At 42.1% G+C, this 16,822-nt stretch overlaps 2 protein-coding genes across 3 annotated transcripts in view; one reads left to right on the top strand and one right to left on the bottom strand.

The window, feature by feature from the left end:
- The window catches only part of LOC100871724 (uncharacterized), a 237,477-nt gene extending 227,522 nt beyond the window's left edge, over positions 1-9,955 (bottom strand). Inside the window, 1 exon segment of the mRNA XM_086915363.1 lies at positions 9,693-9,955. The gene's annotated coding sequence lies outside the window, so the exon portion shown is untranslated.
- The window catches only part of LOC100864300 (uncharacterized), a 189,504-nt gene that overhangs the window by 104,746 nt on the left and 67,936 nt on the right, over positions 1-16,822 (top strand). The gene's annotated exons all lie outside the window — the stretch shown is intronic.

The raw sequence follows: 16,822 nt of genomic DNA, 5'->3' as shown, positions 1-16,822 counted from the left end.
GGACATCCATCCATTCGCTTCCTGAGAATGCTCTCGCGAAAGACGGGAGTAGACATTTCGTATCATGCTCTCTCGATTCTTTCGAAAATTGGCGAGAAGGGAAGGAAAGGGTGAAATAATTTCGATGAAATATTTCTTCCGTGTCTCGATGTCGCTTGACGCGTTCTACAAACGAAACTTCACGCAATTATCAGGGATGGCTACGAGGGGGCGTGTCTCTTCTTACGAGATTCATTTATCCAAAGACTCGTCCTTTGATCGAAGGAAGCAATGCGATTAAGGTCGAGGAAAAAGTAATCGAATCGCACGCCGGGATGCAGTTTTTTCTTAACCAAGACGAAAGAAAGAAAGAGAGTGAAAAGAAATTTATTTACTTTTTTTTCCTTAATTATCAACCTAATATTTCTTTCTCTTTCTTATTATTTTCATTCATCAAACTTTCAATTTAGGAAGTAACCAATGGCAGTAGCAATGTATGTTGGTCACTAATAAAATGCTAATATCGTTAAAATACGATTCTCGTGTAATTGAATTTTTGAACGAATAATAACTTTCGTTTAGTTTCTAGAAAAAAAAGAAGAAATGAGACATGGGGTAACTCTCTGGATTCTAATAAAGCTCGTGACTCCTCGAAATTCTTCTTTATATCTCGATCACGACGTTATCGAGACTTACGATCGTCCATTTGGATTCGTTATTTCTCCCATTAAGGATCTCGGCCCTTCCAACCCTTCTTTCGACACGAAAACCCTTCTAAGAATTATATCTCGTTGAAATCGTTGAAATCATCTTGATTAGATTTAAATGCGTTCCTGGAAAATTTCGAACAAGACTAGACACGATTCAGGGAACGCGATACATTTGGCCGCGAACGTAAATCGCAGGGAGCATCAGCGCTGTAATTAATTGCACGAGTTTGTGAAATTTAATGGGTCGTATAATTTATTTACCCGCTACATTACCCGTTCCCTCCTTCGACACTACTTGTTGTGTACTTGAGAAGTGATACACCGTTTTCTTTAAATTTATTTAACAAAAGATCCATCGATGCGTGATTTTATCTCGAGAATAATTGTATAAAATGTGCAATTATCGAAGAAATCTTCTATCGATGATCGAAAGAACTAATTTATGCAACTATTTTCGAAACTATTTTTCTTTCGTTTGAATCGTCCCGAATCAATTCCATCTTTGAACGTTTCTCCAACGTCTTCGTTGATCTTTAATTAATTTGAATTACTCGTCCCCAGCTACGAATCCAACGAATAACCATGTTATTATTTTTCCGTGCGTAGAAAAACAGTCTTTCCTTCACGCGAAACTTTTGCGTGTCAACTCTGAGCAAGCACACGGAGCGTTTCTTGGAAAATGAAACGCTTCATTCGTGGCAAGCTTCTTCTTTTTAAAGATAGAAATCTTCTCGTGATACCTTATTTTTCAAATTATAATTGCACTCGAGATACGAAGTAAAAAAATGTATACGAAAAAAAAAAAAAAATCTTATTTTTCTCTCTAATCGATCATCGTGTTAATCCATCGACCCGAAAAACGACCACGCCTTTTATTCCTCTTAGCGGCAGCCGAAGCATACTCCGACAGTGTTATTGGTCGGCCTCTAAACTTTAATTGGCGAGGATGCGCGCGAGTATTAAACCGCACGGTCGTCAATGACAAAGGGTTGGCCGGCTAGTTACACCCTCAGTGACACGAGCCGGCTGTCCAATAGGCGGTCACCTAGCCGACTGTGCTTCCGCGAAAGTAGCCCACCGAGTGTACCCACTCTTGGTCGCATTGATATTCACAAAGTGGCCCCCTGTTCGGGCCCCCCAAACGGGCCGTTGTCACGCCGATGGCCCACGTCACTCGCCTGTTATTTCACGCGGCAAGTGTACTTTTGTCGGTCGATGACACGTGTCCATCCACTTTATTAACACAACTTTATTAACGATAAATCGGGCGTTGTTGAAACCGATCCGATCTTGAATCAACGCACGAATCATCGGTGATAACCGATAGTCGAAGGATTCATCCAGTGTTTGTTATATATTTTAAATTATTCTCTCGTCGATTTTGGTTTACGCTTCCATCAATAATATTTTCGAGGAAAGTTTCATTTCTAAGGAAACGAAAGAGAAATAATGGTAAAATTATGAAGCTTTCGGGATCCTCGATGATTTATGAAATTTAGGATTTAGAATTCGATGAGAATAAGCGATGATCGTCTTTAGTTTTCTCGTTTCGAAAGAATAAAAATTTATATTACGGATGAAAAGTGGAACGTGGGCTGATATTCGTTAACTTTCGTATTTGCGTTTACGACGCGATCGTTTCATAATTTTTAAGCTCGGAGTTTATGACTGGAAGCAGCTCGGGAAATCTGATTAATACACTTGGCAGACTTCAACTTTCTTCCTGCCTCCCTAGATCAATTGACCTAGTAAGGCTATGAAAATGCTGGACTTTGAAATGACGTAAACGAGAAGATGGCGAGGAGATTAATTTTTCCCGGATTAAAATCTTATATTAGGCGGTAATCTCGAAATCGTGTACGAATTTTCCATTTCTCGTTTTTTTTTTTTTTTTTTTTCCCATTATTAAATTTGATGGCATATTCTGATTCTGATCTCAGAACGTAACGAACGAAATCGCTGTATCGAAATTCAATCGAGAGACGAGAAGCAGAAACGAAAGAATAAAATCTGACAACTGAAGTTTGTATTCAATATTCGTTACGAAATTGCCCCGTTAAATCGGCGATCCGTTGTTCATCGAGTGTTTAAAAACCGTGAACAAACCGATGGATTCGATTGCACGAACAAAAGAAAGATCATCCAGTTAACGATTTCTGCATGGAAGAACGTATATTTTGTAACATCTTTATTCGCCATTTTGCTATTATCGATATAAATCCGTCCGGATTAATCGACGATTTATATCCATCCATGGAAATATAGAATTCGTACAGAATTAATATTCCCAGAAGAGTGGCGAGTATCAAACGATCCAGCTATATTTTCTTCCTTTTTTTTTTTTTTCGAGCAGAATTATTGACAGACCTGAATGGATGAAATATTCTTGGGCTTAAGTTGTACGTAATTAATTGACGTACAAATTGGCGTGGCTCCAATTGGCGTCGAGTTGACGGAAATCAACGAAAGGATCTTTTTGCTTTAACGCTCGAACACCTTGTAATTCGATATGAAAGCGTACTCGAACGTGTCTGTGTCACCCTCGACGATTCTGATAATTTAGTCGATCGATCGGTTCCGGAAAGTATCTTTGAGATGATACTCTCTTTTCCCACTTGCACACTTTGTCTCGTGCAAAATAGTATTGAATCGATGTAACATTATCTCTCTTTCGAGATTTTTATTTTTAACAGTTTAAAGACTCGATAATTAAGGAAGGAAAAATTAAGAACACGATTTATTCACAACTCTTCCTATATCTATGAAAATAATAATTTTCCTTGAAAATTATATATTCAAACAGATATATCCATACGTGAGAGATAATGTCAATTATTTCGTTACAGTAATCGTACATTGAATAATTATCGTTGGAAATTGATCGATGTATTTTATAAAAAAAAAAAAAAACAGGAATAACAATTTCAATATTGATAAAATTGGAGGAAGAATAACCGTCGGATCCGAATTGTAATTGGAAATTAATAAGCAAATTTGTGGCGGCAGGTTGTCCGATACGCGACACAACGAATACCAGGATTCACGAGCAAACATCAAAGCTGGTGTGAAACATCGGTGGGGTGAAACTAGGAGACCGATTACAGAAATCGTAGTCGGTCGGGGTTTCCTTTGTTTTCAACCGCAAATCCTCGTTAATCCGTCAAACTGCCGGATTACTTGGCAATTAAATCCCCGTATGTATGTTTGGGAATGAAACGTGTTACATGGAACACCCCTCCGACTTAGCCCGTCAAACTTAAATAATTTATGTTTTTAACAAGAAACTTTTGTCTTACAAAATAACAAGATCATTTTATTTTTCTAATATAATACAACTTTCAAAACAACTTATTGTTATTTTTAAGAGATGGCACATAGTATCTCGATCATCTGAGTGCCGATCATACTTCTTCAGAATCAATAATAATGATATGAACTCAGTTCCAGAAAATTTTGGCGCTGATTCGTTTTTGTTTCCTTCTCAAAGATGTAACATGTCGAGGGAAGTCGAGTAACGAAAGAGTGAGAATTATAGCTTTCAAATTTATCACAAAATTGGCAAAAACTCGAGTGTCAATTTTACAGAAAACAAAATTAATCGCGTCCTCTTCCGTAATCATTAATTTGTTACGATTCGTTCGACGCAATTCGTAATGCGTAATATGTAAAACAAGGGGGGAAAAAAACAAACGAAACGGATAGAAAAAACAGAAATGAGATCAAAAACTGGGGCTGCATAAAGGTAACCGACTGCATATTTCCCTCTGACGCATAATCTCGTTTCGACGGATTTTCACAAATGGATGAAAGTGTTAAACTTTCCCATTTGTGAAATTATCGAAACCCCTTTGACGCTCCACCGGTGATTTGTGCCGCGAAAGAGGTCGCGATCGAGCATTCTGTCGCGGATGGCAAACCTTTCCGTCTTCTCTTCTCTCGTCTTCGATCGACGGCTGCAACGAGGTGTGCACCAACCGTCTCTCAAAGTATGCGCAGCTTGTTTCGTGGATAAAAGTTTATCCATCGGATGTCAAGCAGCCGTGAAACGTGTCGTGATCGAAATATCGACGAACGTTACGACGGTGTCACGCGGTGCAACGATTAATTCATCCTCTTTCATTCTCGATTCTTTTGTTGCTCGAAATCGAAACGGAACGAACGTATTCGAATATTTTTGCACGATTTCAAATAATCCGCGAGAATTCTTCCCTCGTTCGTTCGCTTTACGCGGAATGTTTCTTTCCTTTCTTTGTTGTTTATATTAAATTCGTTGTATGAAATTTAAAAAATTCACGTTATTCCATCCTACGCTTTTGAGGATTTCGTCTCAGGATAATAAGCGTAAATTAAATTTTTGTTTCATAAAGAACGAAACATTAAGTATCCTTTTCGTTTTTCTTTTTCTTTCGGATCTACGAGCCGAAAAAAATTTCAAAGCAGTATACCGCTAGTTTTTACCCAATTCGCGATTATACAATAAAGGATTGCAGCGGAGAAATCGCATTACGAGGATTATCGTGTCGTTAAAAGCGAGGCGGTTGGACCACAAGAGGCAGAATGTACGCAGTATGTACTGCAAAACCGTTTAAAAATTCTATCCGATTCTCGATTCTCCAAATGAAAAGAAAAAAAGAGAGAGAGAGAGAGAGAGAGAGAGAGAGACAAACTGTTTCATCGTTGAGAAGATCAGAGGATCGCTCGATAATGTTGAATCATGATTCAAAAGATCGATACAATACCACAGGTAAGAACAATACCACATTCTGTACGACCAGCCGAGTTAAATCGGCTGATCGAGCATTTTTTTTTTTTTTTTTTTCATCCGTATGCTCCGTCACAGTGGATTTCTACGTTTGAAAAGTAGATTTACCATTTTTCACCATGGTTTTATTCCGCACCAGAAGCGGAGTGAAATATCGATCGGAAATTCAAACCTGGTAAACTAATGAACGTTCCTTCGGTCTCTTTCCTGATTTTCCCGTTTTGGATTCCGATGGCAATTAACGTTTAATTATAGCAATTATGGCAGGAGACGGTATCGTCGATGCGTGCGTAACGATTCGATGTGTCTCGTTTATACCGGATGAAAATTAACCCTTTCGAACTGGATGAAAATGTGAATTACACTGTGGAGAGAGAGAGAGAGAGAGAGCAATGGTCGCGATATATTTCATCGAGTTTCACCGATCGAAATCTAACTTCGTTCGATTTGAAGGAACCTGGAGGGTTCACGACGAGTTGAAGGAGGAAAACCGTTCTCGTGGAAAGGTATACATACACATACACTCACACACATAAATATATATTACAGCAGGCGCGCAGAGGTGAAGGAAATAACGATTAACAGGGAATTGCAGTGACGACGGTCGAAACTTGGCGACACGTGTGAACGTTCACGAAAGTGTTATGGATAGGAAGTGGAACGTAGAGAAACTCGGTCACCGTTTACCGAATTGGCCACAGTTATGGTGTACGCAGATGAACACGGAGAATGTGTTCCGTATTGCGTGCAGGTGTGCCTCGCTCTTGTTTCTATCGATACGCCATACTCTATGAGATTCCAATGCAAACGTCACTCACATCCATCCACGTAATTTTAACGAGGAAGTTTGAATAACTTTAATCAAAAGGTTCTATTCATTCTACTCGTACTATTTGTGGATTAAACTTTTTGGAAAATTGGGTTCGGTTTCAATAAACGGATTAAAATTATAATCGCGTTAGCCAGGATAGTGTCTCGTGTAAACTCGTTGCAATCTTTTATCACGAATATAATTTAATTACTTCTTTCCACGCACCTCGACTTTTGCATATTCATCCAGCATACCAGCATAAATTCTACCTAATCTTGATTCACGATTTCATCTTTACATGTTCCCCTAAAATTTGAGTTTATATATATAAAGATGCTCTATATAACACAATTATTTATTCCCATTTCCTTTGTTAGACATATTCGATCAAATCATTTCACAATTAATTCTTTACATGTTTCAAAATTTGAGTTTATATATATATATAAAGACGCGACTCGTATTTTGTATATTTATGCATGAATTGGACGCTGACTCCATTCCCCTTTTTAAACCATCGTGCGGTACAGCAAATTCGTAGTAATAGAACAAAGCCACGATCCACATCCATATAACACAATTATTTATTCCACTTCCTTTGTTAAACATATTCTTCTACTTGGAATCATATTCTTCAAATCATTTCACAATCAATTCTCTATACGTTCAACAAAGGCCAAATCCACGCCACGACTCACATCTATGCAACACAATTATTTATTCCACTTTCTTCGTTCTTCTACATCGATCAAATCATTTCACAATCATATCCCTAATGATAAAAAATTCTTATCTCCCTGATCCTAACCAACAATCCCGATCCGCAGCTGTAACGAAACTATCGGTTCGATCGGTGCTATTGATTGGTCCGCGAACGAGGGCCACGCTAATGCGTCCCTGGAGTTGGCGCTCGAGCCTCGAATCGATGTCTCATCTAGCCTCGTTCATCACGAAAGGGGGTGGTGGAAAAAAACGGATGGGCGACCGCTTTTTAATCGATGCACCCAATTACCCGGCTGCACCCGCGTGTTTCGCAGCTAATTTCTCGTTATCGTCCCACGGATAAAAGCCGTGGACCCGGCGACGATTAACGCGGCGGAATTGCACGGATCGGGGCGGCATCAACCCGTGCAACGGTACAAACTGCGTTTACGCCGCTCGTTTAGGCGGGCTTAAAAGCTTATGATCGTGTTTTCACCGATTTTTCTTCCAAACGTTTTTCAACGCTTCAACGTTTATCTTCCATTAACATATTCCATTCGCGCGAGATAACGCGCCACTAACGCGTGTACCGATATTCGGTTAAAGTGGGGGGAGTTGCGATTATTAATATTTTAACGAAACGGGAAACGTGTATGGTTCGTACGATCGGCTATAATACGCGATTTCGAATGGCCGGCTGGTCACGTTCGAGGTAATCAATTGAGTCTGTTTTCTGCATTTTCAAATCTTCGATTCGATTCGACACGGATGATTTAAATCGAAGTAATTCGTGCAATATGAAATAAATGATTGGATGGTAGCGTTCAAAGGAATCGTACAAAAGAATCGTGTTTGAAATTTGCGTATATTAACGAGTCTATTTATGAAAGTTTAGAAAGTCTCTTATTCTAAGCTGATAATAGTCGAAGTATTATCTATCTATTTTACGTTAATATTTTTTTGCGAACAATGCATTCTCGTATACTTTAAAAAACTTTAATCGAAACAGCTTTCAAAATATTATGCAATAATACAATAATTTCCAATGTGTCTGACGATAGGCAGGTTTTTTCCTCTTAAACCTTAGACCGTTTCGATCGTTTCACATTTCTCTCTCCTTTTCGCGCAAACATCGTGCGCAACGTGATCGAGTTGCTTTAAAAAAAAAAAAGAATAGGAGAATTGGATTAATTTCCATGAGAAATCAAATCCACGGATTTCTATATGGATTTCTCGGTGTAGAAAGCTTTTCAGGCGGATCGGTAGCTTGGGCAAAACTAAAAATATTATTCCGTATATGGTTCTCGTTTTCAAAGGGTTCAAATCGATATAATAATAACAACGGTACGAATTCGCGGCGAAATTGCGCCAACAGAGAGAGAAAGAGAGAAAGAGAAACAGAGTAGAGCTTTATACAGGGTTTTTATTACTCTTGAAATCCCTTTTAACCGTTTGTAATCCACCGTGCAAACGTTGGACGCGAAATTTTTACGGCCAGTTTCACCTGTTTTTCGTCAATAATTAAAGCTCCTTCCTAATCCTTTGCAAACTTTGCCCACCGGCCTAATATTCCGCCTCGAACGTTGCCAAAGAACGAGAAACGCCCGACTTCGGGCATCGACTTCGGGCATCGATATTCCGCCATCAATTATCGAGCAAAAAGCTTCTTCAATTTTCGCCAATCTTTCGATTCGACGAGAAGAAAAAGCTAATGAGCTCGAATCGTTATCAACCGTTGATAACGAACCTCGTCGTCGAGGAAATTTGGAAAACGATCGCCCTCCTCCGCAGACCTTGAAAAATTCCACGATTTTTCTTTTTTTCTTTTTTCTCGCTCCCGAGGGTGAAACAACGAACGGTGAAAATCACGCATTGAACGAGCCACTACGTACGATAACAACGAGGGGGAATATCAATTCGTGCGCCGTTCGTCGCGATTCGTTACGCCACGGAATTGCAGGCTCTGCTGCGATTCGAAAAAAAAAAAGAAAAAAAAACGCCGGGGGAAACACTTTTCGAAAAAGTGGTTGTCAATCAATCGGATCAATCCCCCGAATTCCAAGGGGGAGGAAGCGGAGAGAAGCCGCGAGAGATTATTCGCATCCGGCGTAATTAACGATCGAACCTTGACTTGGCTCGGGCCGCGAGTCGAGTGGCATTGATCAGACTAATCGGATCAACCTCGAAAGATTATTATCGGGATGGAATGATCCGGATCGAGATCCGGAGAATTATCCCTTTCTTTTCTCTCATCAATTTCGCTCTTCGTTACCGATACGCTCGCTCCCTCCTCGCTTTCCTCGTCCAGATTTCACGTTTAAATTGGAAAGATACCTCTCTCGGTGGCAAAAATTTTCACCCTCGTTAACACTCGTCCCCGATCTTTCACTTTTTCCAAAGAATTCTCGAAAAAATCGGTCGAAAAAATGTCCACCGAGAATTTCAATTCCACCGAGAAAACGGAATGGAATCGTTGTTTACGTCATATTGCCCAGATCCTTCCATCCATTTTTTTTCGATTCTTTTCCGCGGCAAATGATGCGTCCCGTTTGTTTACAATCGGTGACGAGGACCGCGAATAAATAACCCGAATAATCAGCACGCAAATTTTCCTGCCTGAAAAAAAGGAGCAGGAATTCGAATTCTCTCTCGTATTTGCCGATCGATCGAACCGGCTCAAACCGACGAAAGAACAACGACGATCGACTGATTACTCTCGACTACTCACCGAAATATTTTTTTCCCTTGGAGTAGTCCCAGGCGATGCATCCTCGACGATAATGCATCCTGCGCGATAAATTATGTAATCACGGCGTGGAGGTTCGGCGTGGGCAGGGGTGGGTTGCATCCAGTGGCGTTGCATTAGCGCGGTGGCGACGATTCATATTCATGGAGCCGGCACGGCTTCAACGCGCGTTAATAACGAGCTCGTGGCAGTGAGTGTGAATCGAAAAGAATGATTAGGCGGGCATTCGAGCGTTCCTCGAGGCCTCCTCCCTCCCCTTCTTCCCCACGACGATCCGACAAAAATCTCGAAATCGAAATCACTTCTCCCGTGGTCACGCGTTGTTAATTAATCGATCGTAACGCGACTTACTTACGCAAATCAGTTTACATTATACCAACGGGGAGGGTGGACGTTTAATATGCAATTTTCATTGGGGCGGTGCCGGCGGATCGTTTAAAACGTAATTTCGTCGAGAGCCGCGGCGTAAATATTCATGTAATTTTGATGCACTCCGTTTAATGGGCCGCGATTAAAAATCATTTAACGGCACAGATTTGCAGGGGCCCCGTCGAGGCCCGATCCGCGGCTCCCCGCAAATCCTGATTTCGAAATAAACATCGAAGACCCGTAATTGCTTCGCGACAACACGCGTATTTCGGTGGCTCGAGAGGGTGGCGCAGCGAAGGGGATGGCGAAAGCGAGAAACAACTTTCGAACTATCCAACTTTCTTCGCTCGCCGATCCGCGAGATCGAGCTTCCAGTGAAATTTCGAACCCGATCTTTGGGTGTTCGTCGAGAAACGGCGCGAGAGAAGAAAGCGGATATTCGTCGTGCGGGTGGGAAAAAATGTTAACTGGCGAGACTTAAATGGCGGAAATGCGAGAGATGATAACAAGCAGCGTTCCGTATATGAATAAATTGGTAATAAATACGGATTAAGGTTTGAAACGAAATTGGAAAAATGGACGTGCGTGGAGAAGGAATAAGCGAAAGGGAGATGGAGGAAAAATTTACTCGAAACCACGTCGGTCCGATGACAATGAACTTTGCGGGGCGACGCATACACGGGTTGCACGCCTGTGGCGCGAGCGTGGATGCAAAACCGAGCGCCACGATGGAAATTATGTTTGCATAATTTTCAATTTTTCCAACATCCTGCGGCGGAACGGGAGGAGAGGCAGTGGCCTCGCGCCATACGAAGATTCATGCGATTACGAAAAACTAACGGCCGCCACGGTTTGCGCCACGGCCTTTGGGATCGATGATCCGGACGGATCGGTGAAAACTGAAAAATCAACGTGGCCACGCCGAATAATATTATTTCTCCCCCTTTTTTCTCTCGTTACTTCATTTATCGTACACGTTCTCTATCGAGCACACACGATTCGGCACATTTTCTGTTCTCACGAGTAAAACGTAGACCCGTAGAAGATCGTGGCGTTCGCGAAAAGTCGAAGGATTACGATTTCTCCGGATGACTTGCGTTAGACAGCGGAAACTATACATATATAGACACGTATGGATAGATTCGTTCTAATCACGCAATTCGTTTGATTATATTCACTGAGCAACGGGATAACGATGAAAAACGGCACGTGAACGCCAAGTTTTTCAAACAAATCTCTCGTATCTTTTCATTCTCTTCTCGTTCGTCGAACACTCGATGACGATGAGAACGCGCGAAGGTGTTGCAGTTCTCCCGACACGTGAACACTGGCGATCCTCGGCTCTCATCGAGCCCTCGAGTATCGTGGCTCGATCCACCCTTCGAGCGCGGATCGAGGGAACGAAGGGCGTCGCGTCGCGAATTGCACTGACTCTCGCAGATTCTCCGTTTCCCGCAGAAGCTTGCAACACCCCCTCCCTCGCCGTTTGGCCTTGCTCGTCGGGGCTTCCACCCCTCTTTCGACAACCACGGCCACCCCCTCTTTTGCCAGCTTTTAGCGCAAGCGCCTCCGCTTTTGTGCACGCTCTACCCTATCCTAATTCATATCCGCGTAAGCACGGTTACGTCCACCGTCCAGGACGACGCGAAATTTCTCGTTTTACCACATCGTCTTGCGGTTTTCACGGATTACGTCGCTCCAGGCTCGACCGCTCGCTCTTTTTTTCATTTCTTTTCTTTTCTCCTCTTTTTTCCTTCCCCTACGCAACACGAAGCGTAAAACGTTCGCGCGACCCCTCTGCCAACTGCAACGATTCCTCTCTTTCTCTCTTTTTCTTCTTTCATTCGTCTCCCGTTCCCCTCACCCTTTCCACAGCCTCGTTCCATCGCTCGCCCGTTTCTTCATGCACCGAATACTTGCGGTCCTTTCCTGGAATTCTTTCTCCTCTCCCAAGAAGAGATTGAGACGCGTACCCACTGAGATCGCTATCCTGAGATCGCGATTTCCACAGGATCGCCCGACCCGCACCGTGATTCGTGATTTTCAAACGATTTTCCACGATCGAAGCCAGGCCATCCAACAATCGTATAATCGTTCGAATTTAATCGGTTTAAATTTTTAAAAGGGATGGATACCCTTCACCAAAAATCCGATCAACGAAGATTCGACCAATTATAATTCGTTGCTCGTTCGAAGCTAACAACGAGAGATGTTCCCGGTGGATAAAAAGCGGAAGTACAAGGATGAGAAATCGGGTCGTTAAATTGAGAAATCGGGCGTGGCATCGTCGAAAGTCTCGTAAACAGCCACGCTAATGAACCATCCTCCCTGGAGCGGTTGTTGCGGCTCGGCTCGAGATTATTTTTCTTTTTCCCGTCGATGGACGAGAGATGCATGATCGAGATATAGGCGAGAAAAGGAATTTTATATATATAGAGCTGCAATATGAATCTGGCCGGAGGCGAGAATGCGAGAATTAAAATTACCCTGGAGAATAATCGCGGCTTGGCCTAGGCCCTCCTCCTATTATTTGCCCGGCCAGAGTAAACAATTTCCCCTTGTTTCGCCCGCGTTTACACGTGTCTCTTCGCCGCGCCGTCTCTCGCTTCCGGCCACTGCTTCCCCTTTTTCCGCATCTACGACAAACCTGTTTATTTGCCGCTCCCCTTTCTTCCTCTCTCTCTTCTCTCTCTCTCTCTCGTTACAACGAGAGCCTCGAGCCTTTGTTTCGACCCGGAAACATCGAGCCCCGCGGCTGATAAAGTTGGCCAGCTCCCGCCGAATTGCACAAGTTTTAATTTCCTCTTCTCCCGGCATCGGCACAATCGACAAACTTATTGCGAGTGGCCAAGTTCCACGTTATTGCCACGCTCGAATACGAGATCCTCCTCGTTCCGCTTTCTTTCGCTCCATTCGACCCGCTATATCAACCTTGCGTCATAATTTTTCGCCATTGTCTTTTAATGCTAGTAGTAGTGGTATCTTGTTATTTTGGGATACGTTAAGATTTTTTTTTTTTTATTCCTCTCCTCCCATTTCATCGATCTTTCTTTTTGACCACTGTTACCGTCGATTATCATATTTCGTTATTATTGGATACATTTACTTAATTATTTTCGTTGACGATCTATATTTTGGTCTATAACGGAAGGAAAGTTTCTTTGTTGAAAGATGCGGTTTTATACAATATCGTTACTATTGTTAGAAGACGAGAGGAGAGAGAGAGAGAGAAGCTTGTGAGAGAATATATAGGATACGAGAGGAGAGAAATTGGAAGGAAAGGGGTGGCTTGAATAATTCAATGGGTTATTTCTTCGGTAACCAAGAAAGACGAGGAAACGGATCTTAACAATCTCGAGCTAATAGCTGTTGCAAAATAAATGTCTAACTCGATCTGGAAGTGGGTGTGGTATGATCGAGAGAGATACAGTTAGGCGAGGCTGATGGAAGCGGTGGAACGATGGAACAAGCGGAAACTTGGTGGTTCTGTTTTGTTCCTGGATTACTATATGACGGGGGATGTAATTGAGTTTGCAGAGGGCTTTTTAGAGAAGCTTCGAGCAGCGAAGCAACGAAGCGACCCTGTTTTAATAGAGATTGGACTTGGCTAGGTAGGAGGCGTTGGATTCTCTAACACGTGTATTGAATGTCACAGGACAGTTATTATCCGCTTATTTTCTTTTTTCCTTTTTTGTTTTCTCGTGAGAACGAACGCGTGGCACTCGCGACGAACGGAGACGGGGGATCGATCGAAATCCAAATCTGGTGTAAATAGGGACAAGAATCCCGCTTTTTTGAATTGAATGCAAACATTTGGCTCTTTTCCCCGGTTTTTTGCACGAAATTGATGAGGTAAGTTCGTGATGTAAATCCTTTTTCCAATGCTTTGAGGATGAAAGGGTATGATCCGACTGTGAAAGTCGAAATTCGAGTTAGTTAGTAATTTCCAAGCATTTCTATTTCTCCCATGAATAAAATTCATTGAACAAATTTAGTAATATTCGCAAACATTTAGTATCAAAGTATTATAACGTCTGCTTTTCCAGAATACGTACGATCAAACGGATCGAGGGAGGAAATCGAAACGTAATTTTCGAATCGTAATTGATTCGAGTCGATTCAAAACATCCATCGAGCGATCGTACATACTCGACCAGGAATTAGAATGCTTTCCAGGCATACTTCGTATAAAAGTTATCCCTTCCCTGTATTTGGCATTGTTCACCGATAAACAGACCGATGCCCGTGCAATGAAACTATGTCCAACTGTTATACGCGTTTAGAATAGTTACGAAACCTGAAATTGGATAATATCGCGTTCACAACAAGGCCCTTGTCAGAGCTCCATTCTTTTTCCACCAACGTTTTTCCAAATTTATCCAATCCTCGATATCGGTCGACGAAGATATTTCGATGAGATATTTTTCGAGAAATTTCGATTCGAAACGCTTCGTCCAAGCAAATCTAGAGAAAAAAGTTCCAATTTTACGAATAGGAAGAGTAGGAACGAGATTTACCAAAAAGTGTGTCGAAAGTAATGAAATAGAAACAGAGGAATTACAGATAAATTGGCGATATGTATCGAAAATCTAGAGCAAGGGAAACCGGGCCGGTTATTCGATCTGAAACTCTGCCAACTGGACGAACTTACTGCTATCGAAATGAATTTGAGATCGAGTATGCCTCGAAACGAATTTCACTAGCGCCTTCGACGTAAGAAGACGTAGTATATATACTTGCCCCTTCGTGAATTTCATCGGTGCGTTTTACGAGCTTCATAAATTCCCGAAACAATCTCTGAATTGTTCTTGTTACTCGTTTCAAAAGTTCGATTCGTCGTCGATCTCTTCCCTTACCCGATAATAACGCGGAAATAATTCCTTTTCGATGGCTCTGTGTCGCGTTTCAACGGCTGAAACGCGCGAGTATCTCGAAACAGTCCCCCTCCTCCTCCTCCTTTATTCTCCCCCCTCCCCGATGTAATTACACCGGCTCTCTTTCCCCGAAGAGAATCACAGCAACTTCATTCCCTTTTGATCCGGATCGGGTTCCTAGTCCAATCACCCGATTCCCGATGCTTATTTTCCGTCCGTGGCGAAGAAAAGAGGTTCCACAGCAACCCAAACTTCTCTGACAACCGAGAGAGAAAGAGAGATCGGCCTTTGAGGGCCGCTCGAGCTTTGATCAACGACAGTTGGCCCTCCCCCTCCTCATTGTTCCATCATCCCTCCCTCATTTCATCGCGACGAATCGCTCGTGACGACCATTCGCTCGCGAAACTTTCCCTCCAGAGACGAGGTGTTGTTTTTATTTCCGGCCGAATTACACTCGTCGAAATACGATTTCCAGTGGAAATTGTGGGTCGATGAAAAAATGGACACTCGACGCTGCCCACTCGATTAAGATTAAGGGAAATTAAACGATAACTTTTAAACAAAATTAACGGGGTTCATTAAATGTGCGTGATAATTAATTCGTACGTAATGTAGGCCATAGAGACACGTCGCCTACGTTTGATCCAATCTAATAGAACGAAACGATACTTGTGCTCTTTCGATCTGAAAACGACACGACTCGTCTAATTTGCATTTCACGGGTGAACGCATACACATACCAGTTTCCCAGGTTGTTGTGTCGAGGAAGCAGGGAGGCGGTCACGGACGACCACGAGGTAATACTCGACGTAACACCGTGTGGCAAAAAGTGTTTGGAACTAGTTAAACTCGTTCCCCACGATCCCTGTCAGTTAATTTATGCTTCTCACGCGCTTGATTCATCCTGGAAGTTACTCGTTCCATGTCGGTTAATTCCGTTTAACGATGGAAGGAGAAGACCAGGAACAAGAGAGGAGGAATTACATTACACGAGGAAACGAATTTTATTCCGATGAAAAGAAAACTCGTGATCGGTCCTAACTTCGCGAATCCCTTCGCGCTGTCTGCCTTATTACTCGACCTCGGATCTCACCTCGACCTGGATCTCGTCGAACAACGGAAGGGAAGAAACGTTAAAAAGCGGGACGTCGGTCTGCATTTCCGCGATTTTATCGCAATGTTTAAATTTTCTTGATTGACTTTGCCCGCTCGATGGCCAATTCCACAAGCTAGTATCGCGTTTTAACACCGCGGCGCGCCAATATGTGTGTGTGTGTGTGTGTGTGTAAGCGTTTTGGCACCACTTCAAATCCGATTTACGTTGCGATAAAATTGCGCTCGCGCTGAATTATCGGCGCGAGTTCTCTTTTATGCGAGTTTCGTATAGAACGGTGTAATTTCTTCGTTTTTACTTTCACTCTTTTGGATCATAGATAGCTTCGAAAGGGAAAGTTGTTAATACGTCGAGCGTCGTTGTATCGTTGAAAAATTTTATTTAACAGAATTGAATCTTTCGCGATCCTCGGGATTAATAGATTAATTTAGAAAGAGAGATAATTATATGTTGTTTGATTTGAAAATGTAATATCGAATAATTAAAAATAACGCTTTAGAAGAAATCACAGAAAAGATTGAAAGAAACAACCATCCACTTTGTCTTTGACTGTGCGATTGAAGAAAAGAAATCCTTTGAATCTTCTTAATCAGATGAATGCATTTCTCTCCGAGATGAGATTCTTCTCTTATCTTCTCTTTTCTTCTTCGATTCTCTTACCAGTTCGTTGGCTGACGCAGTTTGATAAGTTAAGCAATTATGCTACAGTTAGACACTTTCGAGAAAGAGAGAAAGAAAGAATGGTACGCAATACT

This window comes from Apis florea, unplaced genomic scaffold (assembly GCF_048593485.1).
Source record: "Apis florea isolate Af1SG1 unplaced genomic scaffold, ASM4859348v1 contig_3772_pilon, whole genome shotgun sequence".
NCBI lineage: Eukaryota > Metazoa > Arthropoda > Insecta > Hymenoptera > Apidae > Apis > Apis florea.
Note: the sequence above shows the minus strand (reverse complement) of the source record. Positions and strands in the feature narration are given on the sequence as shown.